At 51.7% G+C, this 7,386-nt stretch overlaps 1 long non-coding RNA gene across 2 annotated transcripts; it reads left to right on the top strand.

The window, feature by feature from the left end:
• Nucleotides 1-858: 858 nt before the first annotated feature.
• On the top strand, nucleotides 859-7,322 carry LOC122934860. 2 transcript variants are annotated; one of them, XR_006388716.1, is made up of 3 exons: nucleotides 859-1,307; nucleotides 7,049-7,161; nucleotides 7,274-7,322. It is a non-coding gene; the product is annotated as an uncharacterized LOC122934860 (long non-coding RNA). The 2 variants fall into 2 exon arrangements; XR_006388717.1 differs by lacking the exon at nucleotides 859-1,307 and adding an exon at nucleotides 6,161-6,392.
• The last annotated feature ends 64 nt before the right edge of the window (nucleotides 7,323-7,386 follow it).

The raw sequence follows: 7,386 nt of genomic DNA, 5'->3' as shown, positions 1-7,386 counted from the left end.
TGAGGCTCCATTCACATTCATTCTCTATAGGGACGGAATGGATGTGGACAGCACACAGTGTCCGCAATTGCGGAGCGCGGCCCCGATCTTCGGGTCCGCAGCTCCGCAAAAGATAGAACATGTCCTATTCTTGTCCGCAGCTTGCAGACAAGAATAGGCATTTCTATGGGGGGGCCGGGCGGGTGTGTTGTGGACCCGCAACACATCACGGACGTGTGAATGGAGCCTTAGGGTCCATTCCCACGTCCGAAATTTGGATACGCATTCCTTCCGCAATTTGTGGACCCATTCACTTTTTTTAAATGGGGCTGGAACGGATGCGAATCCGCATATGTTTTTTGGGGGATCCGCAATTACGTTCCTGAAAAAAAATAGAACTTGTCCTATTCTTGTCAGCAAAACAGTTACGGACGTGTGAATGGAGGCCGGTTACTTAGGGTCCATTCACACGTCCGCAAAATGGATCCGCATCCGTTCCGCAATTTTGCGGAACTGGTGCAGACCCATTCATTTTCAATGGGGCCGGAATGTGCTGTCCGCATCCACATTTGCGGATCCGCACTTCCGCATCCGTGCTTCCGTTTCCGCAAAAAAATAGAACATGTCCTATTCTTGTCCGCAATTGCGGACAAGAACAGGCATATTCTATTAGTGCCGGCAATGTGCGGTCCGCAAAATGCGGAACGCACATTGCCGCTTTCCGTGTTTTGCGGATCCGTGGCTCCGTGTATCCGCAAAACACATTGCGGACGTGTGAATGGAGCCTTACCCTGTCATCGGGGACCTGCGGGAGGATTACTTATAGGTTCCCTGATGTCCACCTGTCCCTGTAGCTCTCTATCTGCATACAAGTGCTCAGCAAGCTGGGGTGAGAGCTGCACAAGGTGGCTATGCTCTATCTCACAGAGCCTGGCCTTCTGGACAGCTGTAACCACGGACACACGTGTCTGACAGATTAAAGAAAAACATTTTTGACAAAAAAAAAAAAACACGAGTGAGGAGGGAGGGAGGAGAACGCATCACATTTCAGCAGAGGGAGCAGAAAACACAACTTCCAGCCTGTAACCAAACGGCCGCAGATACCGGTGATAAGCAGAGATAAGCAGAGCGGGTCAGGGGGGGGGGGAGCAGAGGACGCTGAACACCCAGCAGCAGCAGCAGCAGCTCCGGGGACAGGCGGCAGCGACATCACCTCAGACCTGAGCCACACGGCGTCCGCGGGCAGAAAGCGCGGGAATCCCAGAATGTAAACCGACCCCAGAGCGCGGATCAGAGACCGGACACAGCGTGGGCCGCATGACTGGAAGGTAGGAGGAGGCGAGTACTACGTCATCACGTGACCAGTAGTGTCCCTCACAATAGTGCTGTCCCCTCACCATAGTGCTGTCCCCTTGTAGTGCCCCCTCACGATAGTGCTGTCCCCTTAGTGCCCCCTCACAATAGTGCTATAGTGCTGTCCCCTTGTAGTGCCCCCTCACAATAGTGCTATAGTGCTGTCCCCTTAGTGCCCCCTCACCATAGTGCTATCCCCATAGTGGTGCCCCCTCACCATAGTGCTGTCCCCTTAGGCTACTTTCAAACTAGCGTTCGTCGGTCCGCTCGTGAGCTCCGTTTGAAGGAGCTCACGAGCGGACCCGAACGCCTCCGTCCAGCCCTGATGCAGTCTGAATGGAGCGGATCCGCTCAGACTGCATCAGTCTGGCGGCGTTCAGCCTCCGCTCCGCACGGCCAGTCGGACAGCTGAACGCTGCTTGCAGCGTTCAGCTGGCCGTGCGGAGGCGAGCGGATCCGTTCAGACTTACAATGTAAGTCAATGGGAACGGATCCGCTTGAAGATGCCACCATATGGCTCAATCTTCAAGCGGATCCGTCCCCCATTGACTTTACATTGAAAGTCTGAACGGATCCGCTCAGGCATCTTGCGCACTTAGAAATTTTTCTAAGTTATTAATGCAGACGGATCCGTACTGAACGGAGCCTCCGTCTGCATTAATATGATCGGATCCGTTCAGAACGGATCCGATCAAGCGCAAGTGTGAAAGTAGCCTTAGTAGTGCCCCCTCACCATAGTGCTGTCCCCTTAGTGCCCCCTCACCATAGTGCTGTCCCCTTAGTGCCCCCTCACAATAGTGCTGTCCCCTTAGTGCCCCCTCACAATAGTGCTGTCCCCTTAGTAGTGCCCCCTCACAATAGTGCTGTCCCCTTAGTAGTGCCCCCTCACAATAGTGCTGTCCCCTTAGTAGTGCCCCTCACAATAGTGCTGTCCCCTTAATAGTGCCCCTCACAATAGTGCTGTCCCCTTAGTGCCCCCTCACAATAGTGTTGTCCCCTTAGTGCCCCTCACAATAGCGCTGTCCCCTTAGTAGTGCCCCCTCACAATAGTGCTCTCCCCTTAGTAGTGCCCCCTCACAATAGTGCTCTCCCCTTAGTAGTGCCCCCTCACAATAGTGCTCTCCCCTTAGTAGTGCCCCCTCACAATAGTGCTCTCCCCTTAGTAGTGCCCCCTCACAATAGTGCTCTCCCCTTAGTAGTGCCCCCTCACAATAGTGCTCTCCCCTTAGTAGTGCCCCCTCACAATAGTGCTCTCCCCTTAGTAGTGCCCCCTCACAATAGTGCTGTCCCCTTAGTGCCCCCTCACAATAGCGCTCTCCCCTTAGTAGTGCCCCCTCACAATAGCGCTCTCCCCTTAGTAGTGCCCCCTCACAATAGTGCTGTCCCCTTAGTGCCCCCTCACAATAGCGCTGTCCCCTTAGTAGTGTCCCTCACAATAGTGCTGTCCCCTTAGTGCCCCCTGACCATAGTGCTGTCCCCTTAAGTGCTGTCCCCTTAGTAGTGCCCTCTCACAATAGTGCTGTCCCCTTAGTAGTGCCCTCTCACAATAGTGCTGTCCCCTTTGTAGTGCCCCTCACAATAGTGCTGTCCCATTAGTGCCCTCTCACAATAGTGCTGTCCCCTTAGTAGTGCCCCCTCACAATAGTGCTGTCCCCTTAGTAGTGCCCCCTCACAATAGTGCTCTCCCCTTAGTAGTGCCCCCTCACAATAGTGCTGTCCCCTTAGTAGTGCCCCCTCACAATAGTGCTGTCCCCTTAGTAGTGCCCCCTCACAATAGTGCTGTCCCCTTAGTAGTGCCCCTCACAATAGTGCTGTCCCCTTAGTAGTGCCCCTCACAATAGTGCTGTCCCCTTAGTAGTGCCCCCTCACCATAGTGCTGTCCCCTTAGTGCCCCCTCACAATAGTGCTGTCCCCTTAGTAGTGCCCCCTCACAATAGTGCTGTCCCCTTAGTAGTGCCCCCTCACAATAGTGCTGTCCCCTTAGTAGTGCCCCCTCACAATAGTGCTGTCCCCTTAGTAGTGCCCCCTCACAATAGTGCTGTCCCCTTAGTAGTGCCCCCTCACAATAGTGCTGTCCCCTTAGTAGTGCCCCCTCACAATAGTGCTGTCCCCTTAGTAGTGCCCCCTCACAATAGTGCTGTCCCCTTAGTGCCCCCTCACAATATCATTGTCCCCTTAGTGCCCCCTCACAATATCATTGTCCCGTTATTAGTGCCCCTCACAGTAGTTCTGTCCCCTTATTAGTACCACTTAGGGTTGGGCGATATCAAAACTATTCAGATGATAACGATATTAAGACATTTATCGCGATAAATACCCGTTTAAAAGAAAAAAAAACACAAGCAGACATTATACTGTATGGGGGCCACAAGGAGATTTTATACTGTATGGGGGCCACAAGGAGATGTTATACTGTATGGAGGGGCCACATGGAGACGTTACACTGTTATGGGGGCAACCACAAGGAGACGTTACATTGTAGGGGGCGGGGGCCACAAGGAGATGTTATACTGTATGGGGGCCACAAGGAGACGTTATACTGTGTGGAGGGGCCACAAGGAGACGTTATACTGTATGGAGGCCACAAGGAGACGTTACACTGTAGGGGGCGGGGGCCATAAGAAGATGTTATACTGTATGGGGGCCACAAGGAGATGTTATACTGTAGGGGGCGGGGGCCATAAGGAGATGTTATACTGTATGGGGGCCACAAGGAGATGTTATACTGTATGGAGGGGCCACATGGAGACGTTACACTGTTATGGGGCCAACCACAAGGAAACGTTACATTGTAGGGGGCGGGGGCCACAAGGAGATGTTACACTGTATGGAGGGGCCACAAGGAGATGTTACACTGTGTGGAGGGGCCACAAGGAGACGTTATACTGTATGGAGGCCACAAGGAGACGTTACACTGTAGGGGGCGGGGGCCACAAGGAGATGTTATAATAAAGTCTTGTGCCCACCATACATATAATAATACTTTACGATATACTTTTCCCGCGGCTGCCGCGCTTGTGTGCTCTGATTCTGACATCAGATGTCGGTGGGCGGAGATTTGAATATGGGAGCAAGGAGGAGGGAGAGCCGGGGGGCAGCCCGCTGCGGGAAGTAATACGTTTCTAATTTTGTTAGAGCACACTAGCGAGGCAGCCGCAGGAAAAGTCTCTCCAGAGACACCCAGTACTCACACAGAGTTCGCCACAAACAATAGAACCGACACGGGTGGGTGACGGACGGTGATGTCAGATGGTGGGTGGAGTCTGGAGACTTGAATAAGGGAGGCGGAGCAAGAAGGAGCCAGGAGCGAGAGGAAGTAATGTGTTTGTACTTCTCAGCGCTATGCAAGGTGCAGGGGCGGGCGGACGCAGATTTACGTCGCAAAATACTGCGGTAATTAGGAAACAGCGATATCGCCCTATCGCCGTTTTTTAATACCGCGGTATATTGTGAACACCAGTATACCGCTCAACCCTAGTACCACTCACAATAGTGCTGTCCCCTTAGTAGTGCCCCCTCACAATAGTGCCTTCCCCTTAGTAGTGCCCCCTCACAATAGTGCTGTCCCCTTAGTAGTGCCCCCTCACGATAGTGCTGTCCCCTTAGTGGCATATGCACAATAGTGCTGTGGCCTTAGTAGTTCCCCTCACAATAGCGCTGTCCCCTTAGTATTGTCACTCACAATAGCGCTGTCCCCTTAATAGTGTCCCTCACAATAGTGCTGTCCCCTTAGTAGTGCCGCGCACAATAGTACTGTCCCCTAAGTTCACCATCGTGATGGTGCTGTCCACTTAGTGCCCCCTCACAATAGTACTTTCCCCTTAGTGCCGCTTCACAATAGTGCTGTCCCCTTAGTGCCCCTTCACAATAGTGCTGTCCCCTTAGTGCCCCTTCACAATAGTGCTGTCCCCTTAGTGCCCCCTCACAATAGTGCTGTCCCCTTAGTGCCCCCTCACAATAGTGCTGTCCCCTTAGTGCCCCCTCACAATAGTGCTGTCCCCTTAGTTCCCCCTCACAATAGTGCTGTCCCCTTAGTGCCCCTTCACAATAGTGCTGTCCCCTTAGTGCCCCTTCACAATAGTGCTGTCCCCTTAGTGCCCCCTCACAATAGTGCTGTCCCCTTAGTTCCCCCTCACAATAGTGCTGTCCCCTTAGTGCCCCTTCACAATAGTGCTGTCCCCTTAGTGCCCCTTCACAATAGTGCTGTCCCCTTAGTGCCCCTTCACAATAGTGCCCCCCTCACAATAGTGCTGTCCCCTTAGTGCCCCCTCACAATAGTGCTGTCCCCTTAGTGCCCCCTCACAATAGTGCTGTCCCCTTAGTAGTGCCCCCTCACAATAGTGCTGTCCCCTTAGTAGTGCCCCCTCACGATAGTGCTGTCCCCTTAGTAGTGCCCCCTCACGATAGTGCTGTCCTGTCCCCTTAGTAGTGCCCCCTCACGATAGTGCTGTCCCCTTGCTGCCCCCTCACAATAGTGCTGTCCCCTTAGTGCCCCCTCACAATAGTGCTGTCCCCTTAGTAGTGCCCCCTCACAATAGTGCTGTCCCCTTAGTAGTGTCACTCACAATAGTGCTGTCCCCTTAATAGTGTCCCTCACAATAGTGCTGTCCCCTTAGTAGTGCCGCGCACAATAGTACTGTCCCCTAAGTTCACCATCGTGATGGTGCTGTCCACTTAGTGCCCCCTCACAATAGTACTTTCCCCTTAGTGCCGCTTCACAATAGTGCTGTCCCCTTAGTGCCCCTTCACAATAGTGCTGTCCCCTTAGTTCTAGTCCATTCCTCCCCTAGTCCCACTACCTTGCCCCCGGTCTCTATCTGCACTATCTTCCCCTCCTATAACGTAATTAACCTCCCCCCAGTCCCTAGTTTAAACACTCCTCCAACCTTCTAGCCATCTTACAATCAAAGAAATTAGGAGTAATTATACAGCAACTTTACCTAGACCCAGAATACAGATGAGAGCAAGTAGGGCGTGTTGGAGCTAGCTGAGATCCTGACTTTGATAAAATAACGTCTTCTACGAATCTTCCGAAGATCACAGGAGCCTCCTGCCTTTCTGTAAGTGTGATTTATACCTCTTCATCAGCTTTCTGAGCTCCTTAGAAAAAAACATAGTGGAGAGTAAGGGAAGTGAGGTCACTGCGTACAGTACCTATAGAAGGGAGACCCCCCTGCTTCTGAGTGAAATGCATCTAGCTGTGCTGCTGAAACAAGATAATATGGCTGAAATAAACTTAAGGTAAGCCCAAACATAACAGTTCCTTCTCAGACTGTACAAAGAAGCACTGCCATTATCCAAACCTTTTTTGAAAACTCAGGTTCACTTTAAACACAGTCCTGAGACCAAATGTGAGTCATTACATTGGAAAACTTTCAAATTCTCTCAGGCTGCAGAAAGCATGTCAGATCAAGTGTCTGTGACCTTCCTATCAGTCATCCCAATAATAAAGACATTTACAGTAAAAATAAGATGAGCTCTGTCTGCTGTATGTGGTAGACTGCGATGTGTATCCTGTGTAACACTGTATTCACTGTATAGCAGGAGGCCGGCTGACTGATTTATTATGGTCACCAGTCTGGTATGTATAAGACACCTCAAGAGCTAAGTCACCTCCGTTGTACAATATTGGTAGACTTTTGTCATTCCTAATTTGTGAGACACTTTAGTTCATGTAAGATGTGATTTTTCTCCCAATCCTCCTTCTTTCCCCAAGAGCCAATGGTCTTTTCCATCAAGGACCCACCAAGGATGGAGAAGGACAGAGACCGCATGGCTGCGAGGATATTAGACCTCACCCTGGAGATCATCCACTTGATAACTGGAGAGGTGAGAGTCTCACATGACATCACTCTTATCTCTAGTAATAAAGCAGGGAAATGTCTGGAAAGGTGAAGGATTCTTAGAATCTCTGTAGTGATCGGCGTCTCCCCATACACAGGATTACAAGGTAGTGAAGAAGTCGTCTGGTGAGTGTGTGACACCCCGTGTGTCAGGAGGACGGAGCAGGACCCAGAGCCCCATCACCGAGCCTCCACCTCATTCCCTGATACA

This window comes from Bufo gargarizans, chromosome 4, assembly GCF_014858855.1.
Source record: "Bufo gargarizans isolate SCDJY-AF-19 chromosome 4, ASM1485885v1, whole genome shotgun sequence".
In the NCBI taxonomy this organism is placed as follows: Eukaryota; Metazoa; Chordata; class Amphibia; order Anura; family Bufonidae; genus Bufo; species Bufo gargarizans.
The sequence above is the reverse complement of the archived record's forward strand: the minus strand, read 5'-3'. Positions and strand labels throughout refer to the sequence as shown.